The sequence below is a fragment of the Monodon monoceros genome, unplaced genomic scaffold (assembly GCF_005190385.1).
Source record: "Monodon monoceros isolate NGI ecotype Baffin Bay Population unplaced genomic scaffold, NGI_Narwhal_1 Super_Scaffold_1, whole genome shotgun sequence".
Taxonomy (NCBI): domain Eukaryota; kingdom Metazoa; phylum Chordata; class Mammalia; order Artiodactyla; family Monodontidae; genus Monodon; species Monodon monoceros.
Genome location: NW_021703765.1, coordinates 33,255,632 through 33,277,849, shown reverse-complemented (window position 1 = coordinate 33,277,849; position 22,218 = coordinate 33,255,632). Strand labels below are relative to the sequence as shown.

Here is a 22,218-nt window from a genome sequence, read left to right as displayed (position 1 = left end):
GGAAGGGGGGAAGAGAAGCTGGGATGAAGCAAGAGAGTAGCATTGGCATATATACACTACCAAATGTAAAATAGATAACTAGTGGAAAATAGCTTCACAGCACAGGGAGATCAGCTCAGTGCTTTGTTACTACCTAGAAGGGTGGGATAGGGAGGATGGGAGGGAGGCTGAAGAGGGAGGGGATATGGGGATATATGTATATGTATAGCTGATTCACTTTGTTATACAGCAGAAACTAACACAGCACTGTAAAGCAATTATACTCCAATAAAGATATAAAAAATAAATAAAGTACAGCCAGCATAATTTTACTAATATTTAAAGTAGATTATAATCATAGTGTTAAATCATGTAATATTTTTCTGGTAAGTTTTTTAATTAATGGAAATTAGATGAAAACAAAGCTTGGCATACATTTAAAATTGTTCATCTAGAAATACATAGTACCCTAAAAATAAGGTATTGTGAAAGGAAATTCCAAATCCCTTGTTTGTTATAATATAAAAAATATAATACATCAGAGCATCATGTGATAAACAGCCTATTTCTATGAGAGTTTCTCCTTGAAGTTTACTACCACAGATTGCTACTACTACTATGAAAAGAATGATTCTAAATCATTGTTTAAGTTTTTCCAAGCATTTTTCATTTCAAGTTATATTATATTCATTTCAAATTATATTATAATTTGTAATTTAAAAAATACTGAGACATAGGCAAAGGAGTATAGAATACCTCTGCCACCTCACCACCACATCACTGAAGGCCCTTTACAGCACTTCCTTTTACCCAGTATATCATGTCCAGATTTCAACCAAAAATTACAGGGTTTACTGAAAGGCAAAAACACAGTTTGGAGAGAGAGAGCAAGCTACGAGAACCAGACTCAGACATGGCAGGAATGTTGAAATTATTAGCCCAGTCATTTAAAGTAATTATGATTAATATGTTAAGGGAACTAATGAAAGAAGATGTTGCTTGATAATCTGGAATTTATGAATTGGGTAGGTAACCTGTATCCTATTGTCATATACATTTTCCACTGTGCATTTTTGACTGGCCTTGGATACCCAAGGTCAAAGAATCCCACTCATTGTGGTGAGAAAGGAAGGTATTCAGATAGGGAAGGAGAAGAGCTATTCAAATGTGGGCACCCAGAAAGTCATCCTAGAATGTGAGGGTTCTGAGGCAGAGCTAGCTTCACAGACACCTACTGCTAAAATCATCCTCTTAAATACAGGGTGAGTGTAGAGATGACCCTGCCACCTGAGAGCCATAAGGGGAGGTACATGGGAGCTGGGGCACCAACCTACCATTCACAGGAATTACATTGTGTGTCTCCCCCTCTCCCAATCCATACCTTAGATAGTTCACTTCCTTTCTCTTCATGTAAGCTTCCTAGGTCTATCTGAAGATCTACTGTCTGGACACCCTGGCACTGGAATCCTACAAAATACAGGGATTCCACATGCAAAGAAAATCCCTAAATATTTATTTCCACATAATTTAAGTGGTGTGATTTGAATACTCTAGAAGACAGGTCACCAAAGCAAATCCCTTGTGTTCCTTTCTTCCTGCTACTCACCTCTCAAAGGAAAGGGTGCCCCTTATTGCATGCCTCCTATCACTGTACCCTCATAGCCACACTCCTTCATGGAGGAGGGCAAGGAAAGAGCCTCCCTGGGCATGCACCCTTAAGCTGGCTCTGGAATGAGGGGGAAAGCTGTGTAAAGACTCACCACATTTTAAGAGACATATCAGGACATAGACCGTGTTTTATTTCTGGCATCTTTTACCAGTAACAACCTCAGTAACAGTCAGGCTGTGAAGATGAAAGCTATCAAAAAGGAATGCTAATCCCACTTCTGGGAATACACCGTGATAAAACTATAATTCAAAAAGATACATGCACCCCTATATTCATAGCAGCACTGTTCACAATAGCCAAAGCATGGAAACAACCTAAATGTCTATTGACAGAAGAATGGGTAAAAAGATGTTGTGCATATATACAGTAGAATATTACTCAGACATAAAAAAAGAATGAAATAATGCCATTTGCAGCAACATGGATGCAACTAGAGATTATCATACTAAGTGAAGTAAGTCAGAAAGAGAAAGACAAATACCATATGATATCACTTATATGTAGAATCTAAAATAAGGCACAAATGAACCTATCTACAAAACAGAAACTGATTCATAGACATGGAGAACAGACTTGTGATTTCCAAGTGGGGTAGAGAGAGGGATGGACTGGGAGTTTGGGGTCAGTAGATAAAAACTATTACATTTAGAATGGATAAACAACAAGGTCCTAACATATAGCACAGGGAACTATATTCAATATCCTGTGATAAACCATAATGGAAAATAATATAAAAGAAGAATATCTATATGTGTATGACTGAGTCACTTTGCTCTACAGCAGAGATTGCCACAACATTGTAAATCAACTCTACTTCAATAGAAAAAGGGAATGCTGTTCACTGCTACTCAACGAATCAGCTCTGGAAGGGGTTGGATACAGAGGGGCTTTTACCTCCACACCTCTGGTTTGATTCCAGATATAAAAAGACTGACCAAACATCACTCTAATTAGAAGGCAATAAAGTTCCATAGCAAAACAAATTCCAGTTTGAACTCACTTCCAGGGGACATTTGTCTTCATTATAGGATGTGCATACTTGGGGTTTGGCGGGCATTTTTGCTTTAAAGAGGATTTTGCCATAATGAGTATGAAGATGGAAAACTTTTCTCAGTTCTAAATGCCCACTGCTTGCTCTGAACATGGTGCCTCGGCCTCCAGGTGCCATTCAGCCAGGCCTGACTACCCTTCCAGACTGCTTTCCTATAATAGTTCCAAGAGAAGAAAGGAAAGAGAAACAGTGCTGACAGATTGTGGAGGTGATAAATTTCTTGAAAATTAGACCTGCTAATAGGGTAAAAGTCTATTATTGCTTGAAATCTCCTAAGGTTTCATACTTTTTATCCCCCTTCTCTCTCTTTCTCTATTTTTAATTGAAACACAAAATTCTGTAGGGGATATAGCCAATTGAGTCGATAACGAGTCAAAAGCTTAGGTGTGCAGCTTATTTTGTTCATAATAGATTTTTTTTTTCCTGCAGCTTCCTGCAGTGTCCATCCCCTGCCCAGTGGAATGGTTGTCATGGGATGCAGTGGCTTAGCCTTCTAGAAGAGTTTTTGGGCCACTGAATCACTCAGGTCCAATAGCTTCTTGTAAATGCTCCCACTGGAAATAGAAGTTTCCTTTTTCCCCATTTTCTCCAATTCTGCCTCACTCAGAGTTACAATTTAAGCAAATGCATCCCAGTCCTCTTTCAGATATTCTGCATCTTGAGAGGACCACGTCAGAGCCAGATACAGAGACAGAAGAGAAAGTGAGAAACACTGAGATGGAGGCATCTCCTAGTAGATTGTGATTCAGCCAACTGACAGTGTGTGAGAGACAGTAAAAATCAGAGAGCAAATTTGGTCCTGCATGACCCCAGCATATGTCATTTTATTCTACTCTCCATTAAAATAGGAATTGTAGCTGCTTTTTCTGTATTACAGGATTCTAGTAAGAAACAAATGCACTGTAATGTGAATGTGATGGGTAATTTCCTTTCCAATTGGGGTATAGTTGTTTTACTATGTTGTGTTAGTTTCTACTGTACAGCAAAGTGGAGTCCCCTGTGCTATACATCAGGTCCTCACTTGTTATCTATTTTATACATATGAGTATATATAGGTCAGTCCCAATCTCCCAATTCATCCCACCCCCCCTTTTCCCCCTTGGTGTCCATATGTTTGTTCTCTGCATCTGTGTCTCTATTTCTGCCTTTCAAAGCGGATGTAGATGGACCTAGAGACTGTCATACAGAGTGAAGTAAATCAGAAATAGAAAAACAAATATCATATACTAATGCATATATGTGGAATCTAGAAAAATGGTACAGATGAACTGGGTAAATGGTTTAAAAAGGCAACCAATCACTACCTTACATCAAAAACAATGCAAGTACGGCTAACTAAAAGCCACAAATAAATTCAGAAGACAAAAGTAAGAGTATGTAAACTGAGGCTGTGTTCTAGATTTTTTTTCACATGTATACGTATTCCACCTCACCAACTATTGAAGAAGTGGTGTGGCATGGCTGTAGTTGACATGTACATCAGCTCTGGATCCAGGCTAACTGAATTTAAACCCTTGTTCTGTTGTGAAACAGTGAGTAATTGTTTCCTAGATCTCTTGTCTGTAGAAAGGTAATCATTCTGGAAGGAATTTTGGGATGCTACCTGGACAGAGTAAGGCTCAATTGACATTAGGTATTCTTTATTCCTCAAGTAAATCTCATATATTCCTGCCTCAATGTTTTTATTACACTATCTTCTCTTCTTTTGAAAAGTCCTCCTGACTTGTCATATTGGCAACTGATTCTTTATTCGATTTCCTTTGGATTCAGGAGGCTTTCCCTGACCCTTAAACCTATAGTGGTGTCTCTTTTCTCTGAGCTTGAAGGATTATTGACAGTCCCTGATTTGGAGCTTAATTATAAACTGACGGTTGGTATGATGTTTTGTTGTTTATTATTTTCTAGGAAGCAGCATGAACAGTGGAATTAAACTTTGGTATCAAAAGACAAGGGATTTAACTTTTTGTTGCCCCATTACCCTCAAGTACCTCATTTATCCTGAGCTTCATTATATTAACCTGTAATATAAAGATGATCATAATAACTGCCTCATGATTTTGAAGATCTACAGAAGGAAGATCTATGAGAGTTCTTGATAACCAGGAAAATTGATTTACTGTTCTTTTATGTGCTCTGGTCTATCCAAATTAAACATACAGTCTTGAAGAAATGAAATGTTATATATTTAGAGTCCTATAGTACCCGGCAGAACGTTCTGTGCCTGAGTGATACCCAATTAATATTTCCTGATTGTTAAGTTGATGTATTGAATAAATACATTAATTAACAGAGATGCAGATTGAATAAGGTTTCATGGCATGAATAAGAATAATTAGAAGAGAGACAGAGTAGGAAAGGCAGGTAAAAGGTGCCATAAAGTCATCCCAAAGAAAGGGATCAGCCTTGATTAAAGCAAAAGTATTTGTGTATTTGTGATGTGTATATGTGTGTGGAGAGAGAGAGAGGAGGGAGAGATGGGGCAAAAGCTTAAGAACTAGGTACATATATACATATATATATAAAGGTTCACCATAAGAAAAGGATGCTATGAGTAAATGTTCTCTCTTAACCATGCTGTGCATAATTCAGAAATAGAACAGGAGAGGAAACAAATATCCTCTTATCCAAGAATAAGATGCTAGAAGAGATGGGATTTTGGTGACTTTCCCAGCCAAGAGGAGAAGAGAGGTGAGTAAAATTTATCAGGAACAATGCAGGTTGATTAACTAACTGCTGCAGCCCCCACAGTTGCTTAAAATTCTGACCGGTCCTGATAGAGAGCGTCCTCAGATTTTGACAAAGAGTGAATCATAATATGCCTTCTTGGGCTATGCCGAAGGTCTCATGGTAGTTCTGGTTCACAGGACCAGTCTTCTGGAACTCCACCACATAAGATATATGTAAATTTGAAGCTTCTGCTTATAAGCAGTTTAACCCTAAAGGGAACTGAATATCTAGAAAAGGTTTAATTTTACACCCATTAATTTGCAATCAAGAAATTGTTTCCTAATGGTAGGGATTGTAATGATAAAAAAAAAAATACCTTGTTGATTCCATTGTGTGATTCCTAGAGTTTCAGTGATTTATTGCTCCCAAGTCACATCCCCAATCCTTTGCTTATGTCTAAACTTTCACACTTTAAAATAAGGCTAGACAACTATGATATCCTTCAGTAGGTGAATGGATAAATGAACTCTGGTACATCCAGACAATGGAATATTATTCAGCAATAAAAAGAAATGAGCTGTAAGGCATGAAAAGACAGGGAGAAAACTTAAATGCATATTACTAAGTAAAAGAAGCCAATCTGACTACATACTGTATGCTTCCAACTATGTGACCTTCTGGAGAAAGCAAAACCCTGGATACACTGTAAAGATCTGTAGATGCCTATGGTGGGGTGCAGTGAAGGACATGGATAGGTACAGCATAGAGGACTTTTAGGGCAGTGAAAATACTCTATAGGATATTATGATGATGGATACATTTCTTTATATATTTTCCCAACCCAGAGAGTGTCCAGCATCATTAAGGTAAACTATGGACTTTGGGTAATTGCAATGTATCAATGTAGGCTCCTTCTTGGTAAAAGATTTAACATTCTGGTGAACGATGTTGATATTGGGGGATGCTATGCATGTGTGGGAGCAGGAGGGATATGAGAACTCTCTGCACCTTCCTCTCAATTTTATTGTAAACCTAAAACTTCTCTAAAAAATAAATTCTTAAAAAATAGAGCTAGAAATAGTGTTCCTAACCTCCATGACAAAGTATGACTAGTATCAGGCAGGTGTTTTGGTGATCAGGGTACATGTTATGGGAAGGAAATAAGAGAGAAAATTACTTTGTGGAGAAGTGAGACTTCTCAGAGAAGTTGGGCATCGAGATCAGAGGCAGGGAACCCTCACACAGTCTCCCTCTGTGGTCTGGACTGGAGGAAGTCATAAACTTGGGACATCTGAATTATTCTCATCAACCTCCTCCACACAGATTTCTACCATGTTCATTACTGTCTGGTACCTCGATGCTCACACATTATACTATCTGAACTCAAGCACAAGCCTTTGCTTATATACTTTGTGATTTTTGGATTTATGCATTATCTAATGAATTAGATTTCAAGTGAAGCAAGGACAATGCCTTTTATCTTTTAATATTTTCCACACCATAAAGGACACTACTTAAAAAAAAAAATCAATGAATGCTTGCTAAATGAATTTCTGATAGAATTAACAAACCCAAACAAAGAATGTGAAACCCAGAAGTGGATTTAGAGATTTAGAAATTCAGAAAAGTTAAGCAACTTGCCCAAGGTTGTCACACCAGTAGTTGATAGCCACCCAGGACAAGAACTCAGGTGTTCAAATTCCCAACACAGTGTCCTCCACTATATCATGAGGTGTCTCACGGAGCCTAACAAATTCGGCCTCAAGAATGTTATCTGTTTCCTATTGTCTTCATTTTTTTTCTAAATTTGGCACACAATTTTTGTTCATTGGACTATCTAAACTTCTACTTTTCATTGTTCAAGGGAATTGTCCCTAGAACTATCAACAAAAATGACAGGGATGTCAATCCATCTGCTCATTCATCCATCACATGCCCCAGCGCAGTTATTTACATAGTGCCGTGACACCGTGAACAAACACATGTGGAGAAAAAGAGAAAGACGAGAGGACAAAAAAGACATCAGGGATGTTGATGAGCCATTTTCCTTACAGTGTGCAATACTCAATCAGCATTATGTATACAGTAGGTGTATCTGTCATGGTCTATGATGCTTTGGTGATAGTGCATTAGCCATTATCAATAGAGCCATTACAAAAGACACTACCTCAAGTTCTGCTGAGATGTATACATTGGCACATTGCCAAATAGTTGCATGTGGTGTAGAAATCTGCAAGAGTTTATTAGACATTATTATACTTACAGAAGCTTCTTGCTAAATAAACACATAGATTTCCAGAACTAGGGCCTCTAATTCAAACCCTTAAACCAATGTCTCACACAAAGTTGTTAAAGAAAAGAATCCTGCAGTGTGGTTCTGTCTTTGTTTCATTACTACCATTCCGTACACATAAACATACTCACATATAAAGACATGATCACACACAAACACAGGAACATCACATTTTAAAGGGCTTAGAGCTAGAATTTAACCCTGCAAAGCTAGCACTGAACTCAAAACACAGCCCACAGAAGACCAGGTCTTTTCTCTCTCTTACATCCTCTCAGGACACCAATTAGATGACTGAACACATAGTCGGTACTCAGCAAATTGACTGAAATATTGAATTTTTTTTAACTGTCACAATCTCTGCAGATTTTGTTTTATAGCCAAGGAGAAATTCTATGGTCATCAAATGATTATCAATTTCTTCAAGCAAGTGAGTTACATCCTAAAGAAAAGGAAGGTGATCTGACAGTTACAGGATTATAGATTGCTATTTTATCTTTTTTTTTTTTTTTTTCAGACAGTGTGTAAGGTGGTAGAGTTGAAGGAAGTGAGGATTCTATTTTGTTAGTGATAATTGTGTTTTCATCCCATAAATCTGAGAGGGAACATACCAGCTCTTTACATGCTCCTCCTCCTAATCTCTCCTACAACACTATCCCTCCACCCAAATAAAAATACATGGGGTTCTAAGCTGGACATCAGTCAGAGCAAACCAGAACAAAGGCTTTTCAAATCTTCCACCTCTGGGGCTTCCCTGGTGGCACAGTGGTTGAGAGTCCGCTTACCGGTGCAGGGGACGTGGGTTCGTGCCCTGGTCCGGGAAGATCCCACATGCCACGGAGTGGCTGGGCCCCTGAGCCATGGCTGCTGAGCCTGTGCGTCCGGAACCTGTGCTCCGCAAGGGGAGAGGCCACAACAGTGAGAGGCCCGCATACCACAAAAAAAAATTTTCCACCTCTATACACCTGTGAAGCGATGCTTACTTCTCCCTTTTGTCCAGCAAAAGGAAACTTTTGTTTTTAACCTTCTCTGATCCACTTCTCCTTTTTCCTCCTTCTAAAAAGGAATAATTCCTTTTTGCTGGAAGGAGGGAAGAGAGAGAGAAAACAAATGCTATCTGTGGCTGGTCTGGAGCAGAAATGTCTGTGGTTTAGGGCATGTGGGATATTTTTAGTAGTTATGGTGTATAAAAAGATTGGAGAGAAGGGGAGTTATTTTTACAGTTTTTTAAGTGGGTCATAAATTAGATCTCCTTTAACATCCTTCAAGATGTGTAACTAAATAATGGAATTATTTGTTAAACTTCTGGTTGTTGTACTGCTTCTTGAGTACAGTATTGTGGAAAGACTTGGTCGTATGATTCCTAAGTTCCTAGTATTTATACAGGAAGACCTAGAGGTGAGTCTTTACAGGTCATCCAATCCTAACTCTCACACAGGATTTGGATCTCAACTGCATGATTATTGGAAGAGCTTTGGCGGGCCTCCGGTTAAGTACTTCTAATGTTGATATTTCATATGCAGCTGAACTTTGCTTTGCTACAACCTCCATGCATTAGTTCTAATGGTATTCTCTGGAGAAGCATAGAATAATTTTACTTCCTTCTTCACTATCTTCCACTAAACTATATTGTCAGTAAGTTTGTTCTCACATCCCTCAGTAAATATGTTCTCCTCCATTCTGAATATCACTGGTTCTTTCAATAACTCCTATGACATATGTCCAGACACTCTAAAATGACTTTTCCTCTTATCTGAACATATTTCATGTTGTAAATATCATACCTAAACTGTGGCTTGTAAGTAAATATAACACTCCAGATGTAGTCTAAGTGTGAGTGCAAGGGCTCAACAGAACTATTATTGTCTTTCATTTTTTGCTTATTTTTTTCTTGGCATTATACTACCTCATTTCTCCTCTCACATGCTGTTAGCCCTGGTTGAATAACCTTCTGTGTCCTAGGATAAAGCTTGCACACATGTGCTAATCTGTACACTTTCAGAGAGAGTTTGCACAGTCAGTGTGATAATTAACTCTGGAGTCAGATCTAAACAGGTTTAGATCCCAGCTGGACCATCCACAGGCTAAAATACTTTGAGAAAGTTTACTAACAAGTAAGTTTTTTCACTTATGCATTGTTTTTAAGCAATGCACTAAACATTCCTTTATGTATTCTTCTCAGTTAATGTTAACTTTTCAGTTTGAGCACATTATTGCAGATCTTTAAGGTGGTTTTGAAATTTTAAAGCCATTCAAACTTTCATAATTGAAATGGTTCAAGAATTCATTCTTCTACTAGCTTTCCATCATCTACCTGTAAGAATAATGTCTTCTACAACCTTTATCCTTAAAGAGTGACCCGTGGACCAGTAATATCAGTATTACCTGGAAACTTGATAGAAATGCAGACTCTCAGACTCCAGATCTACTGAATCAGAATTTGCTTTTAACAAATTACACAGGTGATGCAAATTAAAGTTTGAGAATCTCTAAATCTTTATTCACAGAGCTGAGAAAAATAGTAACCAATACAGTGTATTTGAGAATTACTTCTAAATCAGTAATGACCAGTTAATAAACTCTTTGTATAAGTTCAAGAAATATGAGAACACCTATTACTACTGTAATTTAAACAATGTTCCATCACTCTCTCAAAGTAGATTATAAGAATTTTGAACAAATGTTCCTCTTGATTTCCTTCCAGTTTGATTCACTCTTAATCTGAGTGAATGTGGGTCAAGTCTAGGGAGGGTGAATGCACAGCCTGTGGTCTGAAGGCTGGTTCCTGGCTTCAAATCTTGCCTTGACTGCTTAACTCCCAGGTGACTTGGGCCATTTGCTTACCTTCTAAGTCCCAGTTTCCTGATTTGTAAAAAGAAGATAATAACAGTACCTGTCTCCTAGCTTTATTGAGAATACTAAACAAGGTAACCCATGTAAATAATTTAGAAAAATGCCTTAAATGTGGTAAGTGTTCCCTTTATTTCCTGAATCCTTACAATGCTTTTATTTAGAGTGTTTGCTCTGGGTCATAATGGACTTTTTTGTATGTTGTCTCCATATTTAAACTCTAAGTGCCTTAATGATACTATTTTATGCAGGCATTCCCTAAGACATAACCAGGTGATTTGTCTAATGTCCATACGTGAGATAGTTTGGAAGTTGAAATGCATTTTTCAGCAGAATCTTAACCTAATCCACAAATGCTTATCCAAGCAATGATAAAGATGATAACAGTTATTCTATACTTCTATGACTGCTACTGATAATCATACTATAGTGTCTAACTGCCTCTTATAGTGATATGATGTAACTCCTCTTTCTCTAGGGAGTTTGGAAGACAGAAGCTGGAAGGTGAGGGTGGGAGTCAGTGCTCCAGAAATCGAGTGCAACCAGTTGGCATGATTTGTGGACCAAGAATGTCACCATATCAGTAAGCAAAGAATTTTGTGGCAATCAAGGCATCAGCCACTGTGTCCACCTGGATGGTACACACTGAGGGGATTCAGGATATAGCAAAAAGGACACTGGCCCTAGATGATTAAAGTGAATATCAGGAGAATAATTTCACTAAGCCCAGATTCTTGCATCTTCCCATACATAGAAAAGTGCTAAATTCATTAACTTGAGATGTTTGTTTTTCTTTAATTAGCATTAATATTTTGATGTTCGACTACCTGGGATTTTTTTTGCAAAAATTTTCTGTATATCCTGCATCCTCCTTTACCTCTTTGGAACAGTCTTCAGAGCTATCCAAGAGGCTGTATCCTGGATTAAGTCCTCAGTAAGTCCACTGAATAAAACACATATCTCCAGAATTTATTGTTTCTAGATTTTTTGATGATGGCTATTCTGACTGGTGTAAGATGATATCTCACTGTAGTTTTGATTTGCATTTCTCTAATGATTAATGAAGTTGAGCATTCTTTCATGTGTTGGTTGGCAGTCTGTATATCTTCTTAGGATAAATGTCTATTTAGGTCTTTGCCCATTTTTGGATTGGGTTGTTTGTTTTTTTGTTATTGAGCTGCATGAGCTGCTTATAAATTTTGGAGATTAATTCTTTGTCAGTTGCTTCATTTGCAAATATTTTCTCCCATTCTGACGGTTGTCTTTTGGTCTTGTTTATGGTTTCCTTTGCTGTGCAAAAGCTTTGAAGTTTCATTAGGTCCCATTTGGTTATTTTTGTTTTTATTTCCATTTCTCTAGGAGGTGGGTCAAAAAGGATCTTGCTGTGATTTATGTCATAGAGTGTTCTGCCTATGTTTTCCTTTAAGAGTTTGATAGTTTCTGGCCTTACATTTAGGTCTTTAATCCATTTTGAGCTTATTTCTGTGTATAGTGTTAGGGAGTGATCTAATCTCATACTTTTACATGTATCTGTCCAGTTTTCCCAGCACCACTTATTGAAGAGGCTGTCCTTTCTCTACTGTACATTCCGGCCTCCTTTGTCAACGATAAGGTGACCATATGTGCATGGGTTTATCTCTGGGCTTCTGTCTTGTTCCATTGATCTAGCTTTCTGTTTTTGTGCCAGTACCATACTGTCTTGATTACTGTAGCTTTGTAGTATGGTCTGAAGTCAGGGAGCCTGATTCCTCTGGCTCCATTTTTCATCCTCAAGATTGCTTTGGCTATTTGGGGTCTTTTGTGTTTCCATACAAATTGTGAATTTTTTTGTTCTACTTCTGTGAAAAATACCAGTGGTAGGTTGATAGGGATTTCATTGAATCTGTAGATTGCTTTGCGTAGTAGAGTCATTTTCACAATGTTGATTCTTCCAATCCAAAAACATGGTATATCTCTCCATCTATTTGTATCATCTTTAATTTCTTTCATCAGTGTCTTATAATTTTCTGTATACAGGTCTTTTGTCTCCTTAGGTAGGCTTATTCCTAGATTAATGCTGGAGAGGCTGTGGAGAAAAGGGAACCCTCTTGCACTGTTGGTGGGAATGTAAATTGATACAGCCACTGTGGAGAACAGTATGGAGGTTCCTCAGAAAAGTACAAATAGAAATACCATATGACCCAGCAATCCCATTACTGGGCATATACCCTGAGAAAACCATAATTCAAAAAGAGTCATGTACCACAATGTTCATTGCAGCTCTGTTTACAATAGCCCAGAGATGGAAACAACCTAAGCGTCCATCATCGGATGAATGGATAAAGAAGATGTGGCACATATATACAATGGAATATTACTCAGCCATAAAAAGAAACAAAATTGAGCTATTTGTAATGAGGTGGATAGACCTAGAGTCTGTCATACAGAGTGAAGTAAGTCAGAAAGAGAAGGCAAATACTGTATGCTAACACATATATATGGAATTTTTTTAAAAATGTCATGAAGAACCTAGGGGTAAGACAGGAATAAAGACACAGACCTACTAGAAAATGGACTTGAGGATATAGGGAGGGGGAAGGGTAAGCTGTGACAAAGCGAGAGCAAGGCATGGACATATATACACTACCAAACGTAAGGTAGATAGTAGTGGGAAGCAGCCACATAGCACAGGGTGATCAGCTCGGTGCTTTTTGACCACCTGGAGAGGTGGGATAGGGTGGGTGGGAGGGAGGGAGACGTAAGAGGGAAGAGATATGGGAACATATGTATATGTATAACTGATTCACTTTGTTATAAAGCAGAAACTAACACACCATTGTAAAGAAATTATACTCCAATAAAGATGTAAAATAAAAAAACATATCTCAAATTTAGGTTGTGCATTTTTTTTAAGTCAACAGAGAACTTATATGTACTGGTTATACCTGTCTTCCGTCAAACTCTTTGAGGAGTAAAGATGGTAAATACTTGTATAAACAGGTAGAAGCCCCAGCCTTGCAATAAAAGTCTTCAATTTGAGTCTCAGCTTTCACATTTACTAAATTTCAGACTTTATTCAATTTAAATTATCTAGGCCTTCATTTCCCTTTTTGTAATATAGGAAGAATTTCCAACATTCTCACCAGGTAACTAAAAAATGACTATTCGTTAGAAATATCTTTGTAAACACTTAATTTCTAGGAAAAGCATGAAGAAGAAAAGTGATGTTGATAATAGAAGTATTTCCTTCCTTTGACTCTGGTGGTCTCTCTACTCTTACAAGATGTTATGCAAAACCTTTGCTTTGGATATGCTTTATGATTCTGCATGGAAATCTCTGAGAGAGGTATTAGAAGAAACTAGTGGAATTGATTTCTGTCAGCACCACAATTGCTGTTTATTTCTTCAATTGACCCAGTATGGAGACAACTATATTATATCAAAGATGTTAAAAGTTGCCCTTAACTAGCTCCCCCACCGGCCTGCCATGGTGTTAAGTTGCTGTAATTGTATTATTCCTTAAGGGCATCTAGTGGCACTATCATTCTTTTTTTTTTTTTTTTTTTTGAAGCTGGGTCAAGGCTAATGTGTTATCCTAGGAGGATTCATATATTAGCTAGTTAACATACTAGCAGGGGCTATTGTCTCTGATTAAGCCATTATCACCCCCTGTCCTGTAGCAAAGAAAATGACCCAAGGGGAATGAGTCACATGATGGACTCATTTTAATGAAAGAGAAGCAAAATTAACAGTTTGATATTAAGTTTGGGGCTAGTTAAAATTTTGGTATCATGGCTTCCAGGCACTTAATCATTGAGACTGGGTCTCCAGAAGAGGCTTCAAGAAAGCTAACCCCATTTATTATCTTTTTCATGGGCCAGGATGTGTTGTTGACACACAGTGAGGCCAAACAAACCAAAACATTGGAGTTGGAATTTGGAGCAGAGAAATGTTTATTACAGGACCAAGCAAGGAGAACAGGGCAGCTCAAGCTCAAAAGAGCCAAAATAGTTGTTAGTTGTTAGTTGATAGTTCTGGGGGAAGAGTTTTTATAGGCAAAATTGGAGGCAGGGAAAGGTCTTTAGGGTGTGTGACTTTCCTCTGATTGGCTCGTAGTGAGGTAACAGGGCAGTGTTCTGGGAATCTCAATCATCAGCCTTCTGGTTCCAACCAGTCAGGGATCTATGTGCTTGTGCTCAGCCTGAAGTTACCATCCTCCACCTGGGTGGGGGTCTTAGTTCCCATAGAAGAACTCAGAGATGTGTATCAGATTGTCATGCACTTCTCTTGAGGAGGAACCAGGACCCTGCCCCACTGCTGCACTATTGTTTCTTGATGGCTTTCCTTTATTTCTGCATTCCCTCACTCCTCTAATGAGTAACTCTTTGAATCTGCCCTTTGGAACTCAAGGAAGGTCTAGGAGGCTGAAACCTTTTTCCTACAAACAAGAAACAAGGGACACAGAAGAAGGCTTTTGTACCTGGGAGGGCCAGGTTCTGGTCAGTTTCAATCCCCCCTTTTCTCTGATACTTCTCAATCTTGAGGGGAACAGATGTTGGACACGAAAGGGAATGACGTTTTAGATAGAGAGGTTAATCATAAACTCAGCAGAGAAACTTGGTTTTAGGGGGACTTGGTTTCAGATTTGCTTGCGTGGTGGACTCCATATGTAGTTCAGCATGGGGTTCATATAAAAGTATTAATGTTAATGGCCTTTAGGTTCCTTTATAAGACTTAAAACTAGTGGTTAAACTTCCTCTTTATCAAAGATGTTGTTCCCTTTATCATCAACACATGAAACGCATTTTGGGAAATTTACTTCAGTTTCCCTTTAAGTTTATATATACATATATATATATATATATATGTATGTATGTATATATGTATCCACATGTACATACATCTATTCTGGAATAATTTTTGATTTAAAATGAAACATCAGTTCTTCATGTTTTCTAATATTTTTAGGCCCTGGAAAAGTTTCATCTCATAGACCTAAAGCTGTAAGATGATAATATTGAAATGCAAGTCACAAGCTTCAATTAGGTACAATCAGAAATCATGCGGTGACTTCATTAAGTATCATTAAGAATGATCAAAATATTGCTCTTAGGAAAAATACATCAAAAGCATTGCATTTACACATTGATTAAACAGGATCTGCAATTTCTAAAATCTGGTATGGGAAAAAAGAATGGAGTAAATTAAGTGCTCATATCCCACTTAGCAACAAGGGAGTGCTTAGCAACTGGCAAAGGAAGACATAAAGGGAGATGGTGGAAAACAAAATATGATCAGCTTCTGAAACTGGGGGAGGAATCAAGAAAGGACAATGTAAGTAATTGGGGCTGGAGGAGAGGTTGCTATCCCAGGAGCAGTGGGCAAGTTCATGTTAGCCTGCTTTGTATAAGATTTTTATTTTTATTTTTAGCTTTAGGAAATTAAGCTTATAATTAGGGAATCAAGAGTACAGGAAGGACTCTCATCAAAGCTATGAGTGTGGCTAGAGTCATCTCTGGTGACATGCATGTACCCATTTACAAATATTTTCCGCTTTTACTCGTGTACTAAGGTGCATAGCCGAGTTCTCAGTCCCACATTTTAAGTCTTAAGGAGGTTTAAGGAAGACTTGATGTTATATCCCTTTGAGAACTCTTCAATAGTATTAGTTTCCTATTTACTCTCCCTGATCCCCTTGCTTTGCATTTTATATGCATTCCTTGGTAGTACCATTCATCCCATGACTTCAGCTCCCATTGTGCACTGATAATTCTCAACCCTTCTTATCCATTTAGAGACACCTCTTTCCTGTGCTTCAATCTGTGCCCATGAATGTTCACGGACCACTGAAACCTACCATGATAAATCCTATTCTCCCCACCCTCTTGCTCCCCACTTTGATATACCATCTTAGGAAGACCATCACCCATGCAGTCACCCCATCCAGGACCCTCCCTACATCTGTCTCCTCAACATCCACATCCAGTCTGTAGCTAAATTCATTGATTCTTTCCCTGAAATGTGTGTCAGTCTCACTCTCCTTCACAATAAATCTAAAATAAAAAATGAAAAATAAATCATCATCCTTCACCAAAATCCAAATTTGTAGCATCACATGAAGGTTCCTCATCATCTGGCCAAATTGACTTTTTTCTTTTTACCTTGTTTCTGCCATTCCAGTTTGCATGTAGCCCATGTTTGGGTCATATCAAATGTGTTCTCATTCCTGGAAGGTGCCATGTTTTCTGACACCTCTTATCCAAAATTGACAGTGTGCTCTTCTTTTACCATGCCCTGACTTTATCTGAACCTTGAAAACTTACATAGACTTCTCATGATTAACTCTTTGTATCATTCCTAATACTGGGCTTATGGTAAAGTCATATTAATTATTGTTTATCAAAGAATTCCCAAAGGAACAGACATTTACAATCTAATTTCAGATATTACAGTAAGTGTCACTGGAAATAGTAGACATTCAATAAATATCTGTTTAATTGAATTAAATATATGGACAAGAATCCAGCATCCCCAAAATCAGAACTCACAGATGCGGAGTTGAAAACATTTTTTCTGTAAAGAACCAGATAGTAAATATTTTAGGCTTTGCAGGCCATATAGTCTCTGTTGCAACCACTAAATTCTTCTACTGTAGCATAAAAGCAGCCACAGACAGAAAAAAGAAAAAAAAAAAAACATTGCAGTTGTCTAATAAAACTTTATTTATGGACACTGAAATTTAAATTTCATATAATTTTTACGTGTCACAAAAGATTCTTCTTCTTTCTTTTTTTTAACCACTTAAAACTATTGAAACAATTTACTCAGAAACTATATAAAACCACTTACCCAGCTGGATTCAACCCACAGGCTGTGGTTTGCTGATTTCTGCTATAGCTCATCACTGGTTTCAGCTCCTTATTTGGTCAACATTTTATACAAACCTGATTTGGATTGCTGCCACCAACAGTTAACATAAATCATATCCATGTCATTGCTTTATTCTAGCAGTCATTTTAGCTATACCCCAACCTGGAAATCCCCCAGACTTATGAGACTTCCTCTTAATACTTGTAATTAGTGTGTATATCGAACAGGTAAAGAGCTTATCCCATTCTTTCTAGCAATTTTAGAACAAACACAGAGCCTCTGTGTGATCCAGTGTTTGACAACCATTTGCTCCTATATTGTTACATCCCATAGTGTCACAATTAATTTTTCACTATCAACTTGCTTCCTAAGAATCCATTTTTTTTCCCTGAATTGCCATCTTCTCCTCTGTCAAGGCAATTTCTTCCCTTATGTAAAGCATTTTAATTTTTTTTTAACAGAGCATCACTTTCAAACTTACTAATATTACTAAATTGATGTTACTAACCTTGACTCGCCCTTCTGCCCAATAGGAAATCATGAATTCTTATAATTTTCTATGGTAAGTCCTTTTCCTGTACTCCCAGTATTCCATACTTACTAAGATACATTATGATTCTTACTTAGTCTGTTCAAGCTGCTATTATAAAATACCATACACGGGGTCACTTATAAACAACAGAAATTTATTTCTGATAGTTCTGAAGGCTGGTAAGTCTAACATCAAGGAGCTGGCAGATTCAGTATCTGGCAAGGGCCTGCTTTCTGTTTCATAGATGGTCATTCTCTCTCTGTGTTCTCACATGGCAGAAGGGGGTGAGGGGACTCTCTGGGATCTCTTATAAGGGAATTAATCCCATTCATGAACGTGCTACCCTCATGACCTAATTGCTTCCCAAAGGTCCCAACTCCAACCACTATCATATTGGGAATTAGGTTTCAACATATGAATTTTGGGGAGAGACACAAATATTCAATCCAAACCAAATACACAATACTTATATTCAAAACAAGAATGATGAAAAGAGGAAGGAAGAAGAGGAGGCAGAGTAAGAGGATGAGGAGAATAAAGAAAGGGAAAAAAATAGTAAGAGGGGATAGAGACCAAAAAGAAAGAAACAAATAGGAAGGTTATATTACATACTTAAAATGAGATTGTAGGAAACTCTTTCACAAATATTATCTGCTATGAGCTAGGAAGCTGGAAAAAATTACTTTTGACCTGGAGAAGTTAATTAGTCAAAAAGAGAAAGGAAGCTCAAATCATATTTTTTTAACCTTTTTTCCTGAATCACACTCTATTTGAAAGTCTGATAGAAGATACTTCAGGCTGACAGTTTCTCAAGTTCCATCTGTGTTCAGGCTCTGGGCATCCTGGATCTTTTTATATGGATAGAAATCAAACCCTAGTACAGCATCAGAATGTTCTAGCTTCTTGCAATGGTATTTACATTCCTCTGCTGCTCTTTCAAAAGATGTCCAGACCTAAAAATATTAAGCTACATTTTGGGGCCCTAACATTGAATGAGGGCAGTTACCATTTAATATTGCCAAAGGAAGGGAATAGGTGCAGGAGTAGGCAAGGGAAAGAAACACAAAATCAAAAATGTCAAATCTGATTGATTTAAAACTAGGTAGACAAATCAGCAAGGGCTGATTGATCCAGCATCACTGGAGAGTGAGGTCAGACAGGGCTGTTTTAAAATTATTTGGTATTTTCAGAAATTGATTACTTATGGAGAGCATTAAGAAGTAGCTGTGCACATTCATTTAATGGGCCAGTGACTCTTGTACAGGGCTGGAGTCGTCACATTCAATCTCATCTACTCCTTGTTAACTTGCACTTTCTTCTGAAGAGTGTTTATTTATTACAGGTGCTATAAGGATAAACTACAAACTAGAATAATAAATAATGCCCTAAATGGGATTTTGCAAGCACCACCTTCCCGCCCATCTTTCTACTCCCAGCCCCCAGTGTGACAGGCACCATTGTTTACAGGCCTGTGAATGTCTGTAGGGCTGAAGAACAAGTCCTTTTCTGTCCTAATGTGCATTTCAGTGAGGAGACAGCCACTTATATGGAGAGAACTTAAGGACACTGGGATGTCCTCCTGTTCCCCCAAAGTGCTCCTCAGTGGTCCATTCATTGACGGGACATTCCACTGGTTCTTTGAGTTAGTAATACCCTTTGAAGATATGAACAGTCTTGGGAGAAATGTCATGCCTTACTGCAGTCCTAGATATACAACTTGGTATAAATTCATGTTGTTGGTCATTTCCTACCCTTTCAGCTGGAAACAGGCCCCAAAGGGAAAATTGATATGATGGAGAAAGAGAGGAATATTTTGGAATATGAACCGTGGACCAATGGGTTGTATTTGGGAGTGGCACTTCAAGAAAATCTATAGAGTGAGGCGATGAGAGGGCAAGGACTTTGACATGTGCGTGAGCGGACACACACACACAGACACACACAGACTTCACTCAGAATCAAAAACGGAACTTCATTTTTAACTTCCAATCTGATAACTGCCTAAAGGTAAGTCTCCATTTCTCCAGAGATCTTTTCAAAACTTCCCTTATGGCTTTGCAGACGCTGCCACACCGGAACCTCCCATTCTGCCCAACCATGTTCAACCCTACTGTGTTCTTTGACATCGCCATTGACGGCGAGCCCTTGGGATGCGTCTCCTTCGAGCTGTTTGCAGACAAAGTTCCAAAGACAGCAGAAAACTTTCATGCTCTGAGCACTGGGAAGAAGGGTTTTGGTTACAAAGGTTCCTGCTTTCACAGAACAATTCCAGGATTTATGTGTCAGGGTGGTGACTTCACATGTCATAATGGCACTGGTGGCAAGTCCATTTATGGGGAGAAATTTGATGATGAGAATTTCCTCCTGAAGCATATGGGTCCTGGCATCTTGTCCATGGCAACTGCTGGCCCCAACACAAATGGTTCCATTTTTCATCTGCACTGCCAAGACTGAGTGGTTGGATGGCAAGCATGTGGTCTTTTGCAAGGTGAAAGAGGGCATGAATATTGTGGAAGCCATGGAGCACTTTGGGTCCAGGAATGGCAAGACCAGCAAGAAGATCACCATTGCTGACTGTGGACAAATCTAATAATAAATTTGACTTGTGTTTTATCTTAACCACCAAGACCATTCCTTCTGTAGCTCAGGAGAGCACCCCTTCATCTCCATCTGCTCAAAATATACTATAATCTTTGTGCTCTCATTGCACTTCTTTGGGTTCCATATTTTCCTTATTCCCCTCCAAGTTTAGCTGAATTGCAAAGTTAAGTTTATGGTTATGAAATAAAAACTAAACAATCAAAAAAAAAAAAACAACTTCCCTTATGACATAGTGAGAGTCCCCACTAGAAACTGCTGGTTTAGTCCTACACAGATTTTCTCTTTTAATTCATTAACAATAAGGACACACCATCCACATCCCTCTCTTTATAATTTTATACAACTTTTAAAACTAAGCTCAAACTGCAATCCCGTGAACACTGTTACCTATTTCTTTGGCTAAAATTGTCTTACTCTGATTTCCCATTATCTTTTGAAGTGCTTAATTCTGTTTTTACAGTTGAATTCTCAGATGATTTTATTTATCTCACATAAAATACAAACTCTTTTATGGCAAGAACTCCTGTTTCTTGTATCCCTAACATATGGTTGTATCCAGGATGCAAACCCAAGTATAAAATCAAAATATCACTTATCCTCCCTCCCTTTTTTAAAAAGAGGGCATTTGGGTGAGGTGCGTGTACTAGAATGACTGTCACATTCCCCATGCACTGTATGGAGCTGACTAGTACTCCTGAGACTATAGCTTTATGGATTTTGTGTGTTTCTCCAAAGTGAATCTTTCAGGTATCTTTCTAAAATGGTAAGAGAATTCCTTTAGGATATTTATTTCATATGAGTAAAGATATAAAGTGCATCAATGCATGTATATCCAATGGTGAAAAATGCAACACTTCCTAGGCTTGTGTTTTTCAGCTGTCCCACAATACATTTACTGTCGTCTAATTAGGCATTTTAAGAACATAAAGTCCCGTTGTGTTTACCCTGCAACAATTATAATCCAGTGTGCCTGACATCACAGTATTTATCCCCAGAAATAATGACTCCATGGCAAAGGCAGCGATATGAGTGCTTCACAGGACCAAACAGAGCAGCGAGGGAGACCCTAAAGGAAGTACTCCATATTCAGATACAAACGGGGTTCACAATGAACACATCACCAATTTTAATAAACCTGATGAAAGGGAAGTAGATTGGATATGAAAGTCAAATATACTTGAGATCCCCTGCTTGTATAAGAGCCCCTCTTTAAATTAAGACTTTTCCAGGTGATTAAGGAGAATGCCAGCACTTCAAAGGGAAGCAGAGCCTTGATCTCTGCAGCTCCACAGGCGACCAGCTCTCTTTCCCTTTGTCCAGATGGAGGCTTTGTTCTCCCAAAGTTGGTCAGGTGCTGCGCCTGTCCAAAAGGGGAAACGAGCGAGGCTTTAGGAGCCTGCACCTGTTTGAAAAGCAATGCCGCTCCCTTGGCTCCAAAGCCCCAAGCATCAAATGCCTCCCTTTGCCAAGCAGCTTGGCTATTCCCCAGACGTTTTCAATCTAGTTGAGTAAAACAAAAATTGCATAATTTGTCATTATTTTCAAGGAATGAGATGTGCTTTCTACAATTCCTTTCGAGTTAAACACAATGATGCTGAGCTTCCTGTGAACGCCAATGCCTTCTTTCTCAGAAAGAATAGAAATAAAGAATGGTAAAAGAAACACCAATTGATTGACTGCAATTTTCTCTGATATTTGTTATTGGTGTGTTCTTTGTATGCATTTTTATG

At 38.2% G+C, this 22,218-nt stretch overlaps 1 pseudogene; it reads left to right on the top strand.

Annotated features, from left to right (window-relative positions):
* The first annotated feature begins 19,953 nt into the window (after positions 1–19,953).
* On the top strand, positions 19,954–20,501 carry LOC114898657 (annotated as a pseudogene).
* The last annotated feature ends 1,717 nt before the right edge of the window (positions 20,502–22,218 follow it).